The following is an 11,198-nucleotide window of genomic DNA, read 5'->3' on the forward strand; positions in this document are numbered from 1 at the left end:
GTGTGTGTGTGTGTGTGTGTGTGTGTGTGTGTGTGTGTGTGTGTGTTTAGAGGATGGATGGATGGATGGATAGATAGATAGATAGATAGATATGCTAGCCTTGGATAATTGATAGGAAATTTTAATTTTACTTTTCTTAATCTAACAACTCACATTCCAAGATGGGGAGAAAGATTATTTGTGCCAGGTCAGAATTTGGGCTCATTTGCCTAACATCAAGTCAGGAAGGCTTATGGTGGATACTATAGTTTGTCTATTTAGAAGCCATTGTTCAGCTCCATCCTTGCTAACAGAACCTCAGGAATTTTTTCAGCTCTTTTAGCAGAAATATGCTTTAAAGGAAACTTTATTTTTCTCCAACCCAAGAAATACAATAAAATAGATTTGAACTAAATGATGGTTATTACATTCCTCTTACCAGTAATTGGTATAGGATGTGCATATGACCTAATCAGGGCAAATGTGATCTGTGTAGGGACAGGTAGTGCCACTGGGAAGGATTTTCCTACTATAAAAAGAAATGTTTGACTAACTGCAGGTGATGAGATCTTGTAATCAGAGAGTCCAAAATACTTTATGTTCTAAGTATTACTTAACAATATTGCCCACATTCTTGTTTTTGAATTATTTAAATACTCTTAAAGTGTGTGACTTACGAGAGAAATATTTCACACTGTTTTATAGGGAACAACCTTTTAGTTCACTTCCATGCTTGATGTTGCTAAAGCCATTTGGTGACTATGAAGGGAGTTGCTTGAATGGCAAAGAGAGGTGAACATGATAATTAAAGGAGTTTTTAATGAAGTAATTTACTTACTGAAATAACCAATGGTATAACTGAACTGCCTAAAGAGTTTTTATGTGAGCAAATAAAAATATCTTTATTGTTGAATCTGACTTTTCATTCCTTACAGGCAAGAATATCCTCACCCCAAACCACATCATTTCTAACACCATACTTCAGAATTCTGTTTGGCTATTTGACTGACAGAGAAGAGGTTAGAAGTTCAGAGAAACATGGCCCTGGAAACATTCACACTTCCGTTTTGAGAAAGTTCACATTTTAATTCAACGATTTAACTTGAGGTTAAAGAGAGAAATTACATGTGAAATAAAACCATTATATTAGAGATATCCATATTGGATAATTGGTCCATTTCTTACTTAGATTGCATAGACACTTTAAATAAAATTCATTTAGATTTGGGGATGAAAATATCCTTCCTCTCCTGATTCCAACAGTTAAAAAAATGATTATAGTTTCTAGTACATGACATACTTTTTCTTTTTTTTTTTTTTTTTTTTTGTTTTACAAAGTGATTTTTTAAAATATATATTTTACTGCGTTTTAGGTTTTGGGGTACCTGTGAAGAACATGCAGGATTGTTGCATAGGTACATACATGGCAATATGGTTTGCTGCCTTCTTCCCCATCACTTATATCTGGCATTTCGTCCCACGTTATCCCTCCCCAACTCCCCACCCCCTGGTGTCCCTCTCCTAGTTCCCCCCTACAGACTTCATTGTGTGATGCTCCCCTCCCTGTGTCCATGTGTTCTCATTGTTCAACACCCACCTATGAGTGAGAACATGCAGTGTTTGATTTTCTGTTCCTGTGTCAGTTTGCTGAGAATGATGGTTTCCAGATTCATCCATGTCCCTACAAAGGACACGAACTCATCGTTTCTTATGGCTGCATAGTATTCCATGGTGTATATGTGCCACATCTTCCCTGTCCAGCATGACATACTTTTTCACACCTCTATGTCTTTGCTAAAACTGTTCCCTAAGCTTGGAATACTTTTTCTACCTGTTTTTCTTCTGGCTAATTCTTATTCATCTGATAAGACTTAGTTTACTCATATTTTTCAGGAAGTCATCAGGTATCCCTAGATAGCCTAGAGGTCTTTCATTTGTGCTTGCACAGCACTGTCTGCTTACCTCTTCTACAACACTATACACTTTACATTAATTTTTTTTGTTCATGGATATTTCTCCTGAACTACACTGTAAGACTCTTAAGAATGAAAAATGTTTCTAATTAATTTCCTCATTCTTAGCATTTAGCATATTATCTGGCGTATAGAAAGTGCTTAGTAAATGATTTATTTCAACTACGGAGCCAATTTGAGTAATTATCACAATAAATTTAAGGCATAAACCAAAACATTTCTGAGACAGGTCTCAATCAACTTAGAAGTTTATTTTGCCAAGATTAAGAACAATGCCCAGAAGAAAAAACAGAGAATTACAGAAGCCATCTGTGGCTTGTGCCTTTCTCCAAAGACAACTTAGAGGATTTCAATACTTAAAGGGGAAAAGCAGGCTAAAGGGTAACAAATAAGGATATAATCACATTACTGAATCCACATGTTGCAAGATAAAAGGAGCAGGTAGGGGAATAGTCAATTATGTATTCATAGTGCTCAGTTAATCATCATTTTACATAAGATTAGGTGAACATGGAGTAACTATCTGTGGAGATTACACAGGATTTTTCTCGGCCCCTTTGCCAGGCTTGCAACAGGAAGTGCCCCATCTAATCAGGCTGTCAGGCTGTGTCTGGCTTGCTCTTTGGCCTGTGGCTGCCACGACTGCATGCTCAGACCCTGACAGGAGAGGGTGTATGAGTAAGTGAGTACAGGCTCAAGTCGGTTATTCCAAACGCCAGCACAGGGATGGGCTCTGTGCAGGGCTTGTGGCTGGACCAGGCATGTCACCCTGAGGGAAACACAGTGGTGCACAGGTAGGGGAGGCCACAACCCTGAGGCCCCCGAAGTTGTGTTACAACATGCTAATTAGCTCTTTTAGTCCAGCCATCCACAGTTTGATGGATGGCAGCATGTTAGCAGCTCAGTAACCCCTTTGCCCCTCTCTGGCTCATGACTCCATGACTGGCTTGGCCCTGCCATTGCTTCCTGTAGTGTGGGGCAGCTGCTGTCCACTGGCAGACAGCAGAGGACCACAGTGTTACAGCCTTTTGAGTACCCACATTCAATGGGTTCCAAATTCTTATCCTGTGTCTAAGAATGAGGTCATGCTGACGACTGAAGGGTGATGAGGGCAAAGAATTTTATTGAGCAGCAAAACAGCTCTCCGTGGAAAGGAGATGGGAAAGTGGTCTCTCATCTAAAGTCAAGTCTTATCACCTGTTTGGCTGAGTCTGGACTTTTTATAGGCATTGGATGAGGGAGGGACAGGCCGTAGGTAGTATTGGGAAAGGCAACATTCAATTGGTTTAAAAGCATTATTCAGAATAAACCAATAAAAAAAAATCAGAAAGGGCATGCAAATAAGAACAGAAATTCTCACTCCGGGTCACACGTTTCATCGGGAACTAGCAGTCTGGTCTTTCAGCCTTCAGGCTGTTTTTGGCTTGAAGGTGGGATTTCACTGAGAACCTGTGCCTGTCTACCTCCTGCCACTATCAAAGATTTTTTAAACTTTTCTCTGTATCTATCTGCTTAGGAAAAAAAGAAAAGGTAGGTTATTATTTTCTTCTTTAAAAACATAGGGTGGTAGATGTATAGAACATGCAGGTTTGTTACATAGGTTTATGTGTGCCATGGTGGCTTGCAGCACCTACTGACCTGTCCTCTAAATTCCCTTCCCTCACCCTCACCCTCCAGCAGGCCCTGGTGTGTGTTGTTCCCCTCTCTGTATCCATGTATTCTCATTGTTGAATTCCCACTTATGAGTGGCAACATGCGGTATTTGGTTTTCCGTGCCTTTGTTGGTTTGCTGAGGAGAATGGCTTTCAGCTTTACCCATGTCCCTGCAAAGGACTTGATCTGATTCCTTTTTATGGCTGTATAGTATTCCATGGTGTATATGTACCACATTTTCTTTGTCCAATCTATCATTCATGTGCATTTGGCGTCTTTGCTATTGTGAATAGTGCTGCAATAAACATACATGCGCATGTGTCTTTGTAGTAGAATGATGTATATTCCTTTGGGTATATATCCAGTAGTTGGATTGCTGGGTCAAATGATATTTCTGGTTCTAGATCCTTGAGGAACCACCATACTGTCTTTCACAATGGTTGAACTAGATTACATTCCCACCAACAATGTAAAAGTGTTTATATTTCTCCACAGCCTTTCCAGCATCTATTGTTTCTTGACTTTTTAATGATCACCATTCTAACTGGCATGAGATGATAGCTCATTGTGGTTTTGATTTGCATTTTTCTAATGACCAGTGACGTTGAGCTTTCTTCATATGTTTGTTGTCCACATAAATGTCTTCTTTTGAGAAGTGTCTGTTCATATCTTTTGCTCACAATTTGATGTGTTTATTTTTATTGTTTTGTAAATTCATTTACATTCCTTGTAAATTCTGGATATTGGACCTTTGACAGATGGGTAGATTGCAAAAATGTTCTCTCACTCTATGTTGCGAAAGGCAGTTTTTTGCACGATTCAGCTTTCAGCTTAATTTTTTCCTCTTCAGCACAGTGAATTGCGGTCCCAAATTTTTATTTTTTATTTACAAAAGTAAACAGCCCTAATGTATCTAAGTTTATGATTCAACCACCAATTTAGTGAAAAAGAATAATAATACATTAAGGTAATTTGAATCTGCTAAATCTTTATTTGGGTTTTTTTTTTTTTTTTTGGAACCAATAAAATGATCAGCAAAAATTCTCTCATGTCAATATTTTACTCCTCTTTTATTTAACGTTACTGCCACCATCCTCTCCCTCTCTCTCTCTCCGTCTCTCTCTCTCTCTCTCTCTCTCTCTCCCTCCTCAAACTGCAGAATAGAGAACATGCATTTGCGTGTAGGAGGCTGGCAGGGAAGGGAGCCAAGTATGTCATAGCAGAGGAGGAGGGTCTACATACTTCCTTGTATTAAAAAGATAAACTCAGATGAAGCTCCAAAGCACACAGCAAAGGAGAGGAAGAAGGCAGTAAGGCATTTCATAAGCAGAGCTGAGTCAGCAGGGCAGCAAGGCAGAGAGGGACTGAGACTGTGCATGGCAGTATCCCAGTGGCTGGAGATTCAAGGTAACTATTCCACTGATCCCTCTTGTCTTTCTTTTCTAATTCACTGCTTCTGCATTTGAGCTGGCAATGCGCATGTCCCTGTGTGTCCTTTCTCTGTATTAGGAAAGGACTGCAAGTAAAGCCTGCTCATTAGAAAGCAGGCCAGAGATACAGAAGCAGGCAAGATTCTTCCTGAAAGGGGAATTCTGAAAACTCAGAATTGTGTTTCATTATTTGGTTAATTTTTAAAAATATATTGTTTTTAAAGCATCTGGGTACTAGCATTTTGTTTTAAAAACAGATAAAAAGCTGTAGATACAAGCTAATTTGAAGAGGCTGGAAATACTGCTGAGGATTTTGTTTTGCAAGTAGAAGAAAAACAATTTTTCAATTCTCAGTTAAAGTTGTTTCCTTCTTTTGCTTACACTTCCAGTTCAGCTATTACCTACTTTGTATTCTTGAATTTCTCTGAATCTGAGCAACATAAAAGGTGGGAACCACATTTCAAATTTAAATTGGTGGATTCATTCTTATAAGTGAGTGCATGTTTAAGACAGACTGGGCAAAGAGAAGAGAAAGATGAGGGGTGGGTGGAACGTGCAGGAGTGGGGAAGAGAGTAGGTTAGAAGGATAAGGAGAAAGGGAGAGAAGGAAGGAGAGAGGAAAGGGGGAAGGGAAAGAGAAGGGAGGAGTGCTTTAGTTACAAAGCTTTTAGGTTTAATAAAACTAGGAGTGGGTCATTTATAAACTGATTTCTTTAGAAAACATTTCCTTCATATTTTCAGAAATAAATCAGGGGTCATTATAAAAAGGTTACAATATGGTGTGTTTTGATATTTCTGACTTGGTTTTTTGTTTCTATTTTGCTTTTAAAAACACTGGATCTTGGTTATAAATACTTTAATTAGGAGCAGTATTATTTGAATGCAGAAAGTGAGAAACACACACTAGCTACTTTTCTCAGTGCCACTGAAATGTTGAAATGTAAAGCTCAGCACTTCTGGGTTTACAGTGTACAGCTGAGTTCAATGATTTTTTTTCATCTGACTTAAAGTATTTACATTGCACATTGTCTCCTTTACTTTGTCCTTGAAGAGACTTATTTCTTTGATTTACTAAGGGCAGCTAACCACAAGCTTTATCAGCCTCTGGTATACGGGCAGAAGAAAATAAATGAGACAACATTTCAGGATTCCCTAAAGGGCTATTTCCCAAAGAAGCATTTAAAACACTGAGAAATTGTTAGGTTGAATGAACTGTATTATTCTTTGTCATGAGCAAAGCCAGTTAAATAGGAAACATTGGGATGGAAAAAAGGAGAATGGAGAAATATGAAGAGATTTTTATAAACAAGATATTTTTACATTGCAAATACATGAAAACAAATTTTAAAAAATCTTCCTGTTTGGGGAGTATATCCTCCCTGATTTTATGTGATGATAATATACCAAGGACCATGTAATTGGACATCTTTCATTATTGGAGGAACTTCCTCCATTTTCATTTCTTTTTTTAAAAAAAGTCTCTTTTTGAGATTCTTAATTGTCAATATTGCTGCAAACAGCTGTCAGGGTAAAATTTCTATTGTGTTTAAAATATGTTTGTGGTTGTTCCATGAAGAGGTGGCAGTTGAGGGTCTAGTGCAGTTCTGGTTCTATCTTTTTGTCTTCTGACTTCTTTCTCCAGAAATAAAAATCCTGTTCTTAGGATTTAGGTAAAAATTTCATTGTTAATGTGAGAAGGGAAATAGAATACTCAGCTTGACTCCTCAAGTTGAATGTGATTCTGACTCATAAGATTTTAGACCATCTGTTTTTCTGGGCAAAAATATCTCTAAAGTAACAAGAACAATAAGAAAGAGAAACCAAAAATCAGAAGTTATCAGTTTTACAAAGCTAATTTTCAGCTACTTAATTGTGTTGTAAAATGACCTGTTTGAGGAACAACTGTCTTGGACTTTTATTATTGCTTTTGAAAAAAATAAATAACTTTTCTTGAGTTCAGAAATCTGCAAAATCTACTGCATATGCATTTCTTAATCTTATACACACAGGTATTCAAAATGGATTTCTATAAATGGATTTCTACTCATATTATGAAATTGTGAAAGTAATTAGATTGATATTACATTTGTTTGTTGAGAATTTTCTCATCATTCAGTAATTACTTATAGTCAGGCTCACACTGCTGGGGATCCAGAGACATTTAAATCAAAACTGCTACGTATCTTAAGAGTTAATAGGCACAGACAGATATATAAATAAATAATTCCAGTATGCTGTGATTAGTGCTCCAATACAGGTATGTCTAAACTACAGCAATAATAGCGAATATGTAGAGGTGGAAGGGTTAGTTAGAGAGGATGTTTTATTTCAGGAGAATTTTAATGGATTACTATGATACTTCTGGTACCGTAATCAACTCAGTGGCTAGCAGTTCACTCCTTTTACCACAAGCTTAAGGGTGGACATATAACCAACCATTCATTAAATACACGATGTTAAGTACTTTATATGCATTATTTATAATTTCTTCCTCATCATATGAATCAGGAAATTGTAGTATATCCATTTTCTGATAAGAAAATTGAGGCACAGAGAGGGTAAGTAGTTTGCACTAGGTAGTAAATCTCAGACCCAGGATTTAAACTCAGAACTGCCCAAAGCAACTATGTTACATTATTTCACACAAAGTAACAAGGAAATTGGGGGTATGAGTAGAGTAAAAGAGGAAATTTCAGTCAGAGAATTGTAAGTTTAAAGCAGTGGACATGAATAAGTAGGTGAGTTTCATTAACTTGATCTAGGTCTAAGGTTGCCAAAATTTAAGGTTACTTTGGGGTATGAAAGAAAAAAAATGTTGGAATTAAATCCCAAGAGCAAGGCAAAGATCACATTATAAAACATTTTATATACTGTACTGTATTTAATGTTTGAACATTATTCTGTACCTTTTGAGCAATCTTTGACAATGTTTATGCAAGAAAGGATAGAATCAGTTTTGCATTTTGGAAAGATCATCCTAGTTGTAGTATGAAGGGCAGATTAATGAGTAGACACTGAAGGCAGTAGTCCATGTAAATAGTTATAATGGATTGAGTATCTTACATACTTTTGAGAAATGTGGGTTGCAATAGTATTTACCTCATTGGTTTGTCATTAATATTTAGTGATCACATGAAATAGGATCAGAAGGAAATTGGCATATAGTAAGTGCCTCATAAATGTTAGCCATTGTTATTATTTCTCTAACTTCTGTTATTATATCATGTAAAAGAGTAGGAAACAATATAAGTAAAGAAAAAGAACTGAGATTTTCAAGTTTAGTACAGAAACATGAGAAGGCTAGCCTGAGTTGGGACTTGAATTGGTCCTTAAAGTGCAGATGGATGTTGAGGTGGTGGAATAAGGCTTTCTAAAAGGGAAAATGATATGAATAAAAGCAACACACACACACACACACACACACACACACACACACACACACACCCCATGGGCAGTCAACAGTGACAAATACTTTTTTTCTACATGTAAAGAGTTCTTAGCATATACAATCAAAAGGGAGTGGTATGTGTAGTGGTTATGAACATGGACATTGGATCTTACCGCTTGAGTTTTAACACAAGCTTAGTCACTTGGTAGTTTTATGTTGGGCAAGTTTTCATTTTAATCAGTTATTTACCAGTTGTGGCTAAAAATAGTACCCACCTCATGGACTAAGAACAGTATCTGGAACATAGTAAACCCTATGTAGTGTTAGGTATTCTTATCATTAAAAAGAGACTAGGACTAGTTTATAGATAGCTTTGAGTTAGGTTAGTAAGGAATATGGATGAGAAAGATGAATAAGTCAGTAAGATGATTCAGAGATTTCTCAATTTCAAGGTTGGATAACAGAAAATTGTGGTACCACTGACAGAAGAAAAAGGTTAGAAACTATAACCTGTTTTGAGAAAAATAAAGACAGAAATAATTAATAATAACATTTTACAAAACACTTTCACATACGTGAGAGTGGTTTTGAACATGCTCAAGTCAAGGTGCTGCCAGGCATTCAGCAAGTAGCTGCCTATATGGAACCAAAGGTTAGGAGAGAGAGTCCAGGATAGGATGATCATAGAGAGCATGTACAAAGTTACAGTAAAGCAGGTAGCTGGAAGCAATTGGGGTGTTAATCATTGGAAGAGTGGATGGTAAAATGTGGTGGATGCACAGTTAGAAGCAGTTGATTAGATATAGTAACATGGAAGTATCTGAGTAATATAATGCTGAGAGTGAAAAAAGACTGAGTAATAAAATGCACAGTAAGGTAACATACACGTATATTTAAAATGACAAAATCCATTTTGCAAGAATATAAACAAACAAAAAATATGCTAAACTTGTAATGGTTGCTTACGGTGAGAAAAAAGATAAGAATGGGAATAGAACATGATGATAAACTAGAACAACTGAGTGAACATCATGGGGGCGGGGGGTTGCATGAATTGTGATAACATGCCATAAGCTGAGGAGTGTGATCCTCTGACACACATTCAAAAAGAGCATTGAAAAGGCAAACCATGTGTTATTTTTCTATGTGACCATTCTCCAGTTACAGAAATAGTTTATAATTATTGGCAAATACTTGAGATAGTTATCTCAAGTTAAAAATAGTTAATTAGTATTATAAAAGGTTATGCTTTTGCTTGGGTTCCTTTCTCCTTTCCCCTGTTCCCTCCCCTCCCTTCCCCTCCCCTCCACTCCCCTCCCCTCCCTTCCCCTTCCCTTCTTCCCTTCCCTTCCCTTCCTTTGAGACAGAGTATTGCTCTGTCACCTAGGCTGGAGTGCAGTGGTGTGAACACAATTCACTGGAGCCTTGACTGCCCTGGCTCAAGCCATTCTCCCATGGCAGCTCCCTGACAGTAGCTGGGACCAGGAATGAACCACCACACCTACCTTGTTGCTTAAATTATTATTTGTAGAGATGAGGTATATAGCTAAGCTAGATTGCTTGGCATTCTTCATGTGTAGTGTGTATGTGTGCAGAAAATAAATCCTTATGAAAAGAATCCCCATACTGTAAATCGTTATTTAAAACTAATCTGTTTTGCTCTTGCAGATCATTATGTCCATGCCAGAGAAATCAAGTATACAAACCAAGTTAGGATTTCAGTTATTTCTGAGATTATTGAACTCAATGTAGGTTGTCAGGTGTACATTACTCGCTCTCCTACTTTGGTCAGCGAAATGGTTTCACTACTCTGGGAAATGTTCAATGAAAAGAATCCTTGTTCCCTGATCCAGGACAACAAAGGGAAATTATTTGTAGACCAGGATAGTTTCCTCTTTAGCTATACGTTAGACTACATGAGACACCAAAAAGTAGTGCTTCCTGACCACTTTTCAGAGCATGGTAGGCTCCAGAGAGAAGCGGAATACTTCAAGTTGCCAGAGCTGGTTAAGATGTTGCCTCTTAAAACGAACAAGCTAAAGTCAGTTGGCAATGTCCTATGTCAAAGTGACCTTGAAGAACTTTCCGTCAACTTTGACACTATGTGTAATATCTCATCAAGTAATACCATCCATGTTAATGGCCTTGATAACTCCCTAGCTCTGACAGTGGGCAGTGGTTTTGACCTCATGAAGACAAGCTTCATCACTATTGGCTTTTGAAGCTCCTATACTCTACGTCGGGAGAGCAAAACATGCAAAATTCCGCCATGTGACCCGAATTATGGTGTGTGGTAAGATCTCATTGGCCAAAGAAGTGTTTGGAAGTACTCTGAGTGAAAGCTGAGACCATGACCATCCTCCTAAGTGATATACTTCTCACTGCTACCTAAATTCACCTTTCTGGAACAAGCCTTTGACAAATTAGCTCATGCTGGCTTCCACATGGCAGCATGCAACTCCACTGGCACCTGTACTGTAACGCATAACCAGACAGATGACAAGATCTGGACCTCTTTTACTGAATATATTTTCACCATGAATGACACTTTAAAAAATTAACCAAAAAAAAAAAAAACCCACACAAAAAAGGCAATTCTCTGTTTCTCTGTTCCCATGCCAACTATCTCCTTTAGAAATAGACACATTACTCTTGGACCTTCAGTCCTCTACCTAATCTTGAACAATCTCACTACTTTCACCGTAACCAGTTGAACATTTTTGGTACCTTCCTTCTCACACATCATCCCATTCTGTCTGGCTTCCAAACTGCCTT

At 37.6% G+C, this 11,198-nt stretch overlaps 1 pseudogene; it reads left to right on the forward strand.

Moving 5' to 3' along the window:
- The first annotated feature begins 4,774 nt into the window (after window positions 1-4,774).
- Window positions 4,775-10,984, forward strand: LOC116541722 (annotated as a pseudogene).
- The last annotated feature ends 214 nt before the right edge of the window (window positions 10,985-11,198 follow it).

Source organism: Sapajus apella, unplaced genomic scaffold (assembly GCF_009761245.1).
Source record: "Sapajus apella isolate SASKATOON/1434 unplaced genomic scaffold, GSC_monkey_1.0 scaffold154, whole genome shotgun sequence".
Classification (NCBI taxonomy): Eukaryota; Metazoa; Chordata; class Mammalia; order Primates; family Cebidae; genus Sapajus; species Sapajus apella.